We start from the raw sequence: 1,047 nt of genomic DNA, 5'->3' as shown, positions 1-1,047 counted from the left end.
TCCCCAGTGCCTGGGTCATATCTCAGACGGCACAGGAAGACTTGAGGACATTTTCTTGGGCATCCTCCCAGTGGAGCTGTTCCAGTTACTGGGATCCCACCTCATGTTGTTAAAGTTTCAACTTCACAGCCCTGTCCAGAGTCTAAGCCTGAATCTCAGATTCCACCGCAGAGACTTCAGAGGCATCAAAGAGTGCAAGAACAACAAATAAATATTCCTCCACAGAGGGGCCCTAGACCAATTTGTGAGGATGGTGAGCAAGATAATATTGAACCTAGAAAAATTGTGAGACACTCTGACAGTCACCAACTCTTCACTGGCAACCTTCCTCACGAAGTGGATAAATCAGAGCTTAAAGACTTCTTCCAAAATTACGGGAATGTGGTGAAGCTGCACATTAACAGTGAGAAATTACCCAATTTTGGGTTTGTTGTGTTTGATGACTCTGAACCTGTTCTGAAAGTTCTTAGTAACCGGCCTATCGTGTTCAGAGGTGAAGTTCGTCTGAATGTGAAAGAGAAGACTCAAGCCGCCAGAGAAGGGGACTGCGGAGATAACTGCCTGCAGGGACCTGGAGGACCTCGAGGTGGCCTGGATGGTGAAATGAGAGGCGCTCCTCATGAAAGCATGGTGCAGAAACCAGGTGCTCTCCAAGGCAGTGAATCCCTCTTCACTGGTCAACACACAGAAATAAAAACCCTAATTCCTGCAAAGAGTAAATTTCTTCAGCTAGCCTTTGGTATCTTAGAGTATGAGCCTAATTTGTTTTAAACTGCTTACATTTGTATACTTTTACTACTTCTTGAAAATGGTGTGTGTGTCCCACTCTCCTTTCCTCTCCTGTTCTTTTTTAATTCTTCACTTCCAATTTTGTGGAATGATATTTTAATAAAGAAAGAAAAAAAAAAAAAGACTGAATTTCCTTGCTTATACAGACTGGAATTTTTTTTTTTTTAAAAACAGCCATTTCCCCAAAGGAATGTGTCTTGCTTATTACTGACATTTGGTACTTTTCAGTCATTGGAATATTTCTTACTTATTTTCTAC

General features: G+C 41.8%; 1 pseudogene; it reads left to right on the top strand.

Moving 5' to 3' along the window:
• Positions 1-771, top strand: part of LOC102833784 — a 1,538-nt pseudogene extending 767 nt beyond the window's left edge.
• The last annotated feature ends 276 nt before the right edge of the window (positions 772-1,047 follow it).

This window comes from Chrysochloris asiatica, unplaced genomic scaffold (assembly GCF_000296735.1).
Source record: "Chrysochloris asiatica unplaced genomic scaffold, ChrAsi1.0 scaffold00066, whole genome shotgun sequence".
Lineage (NCBI taxonomy): Eukaryota > Metazoa > Chordata > Mammalia > Afrosoricida > Chrysochloridae > Chrysochloris > Chrysochloris asiatica.
The sequence above is the reverse complement of the archived record's forward strand: the minus strand, read 5'-3'. Positions and strand labels throughout refer to the sequence as shown.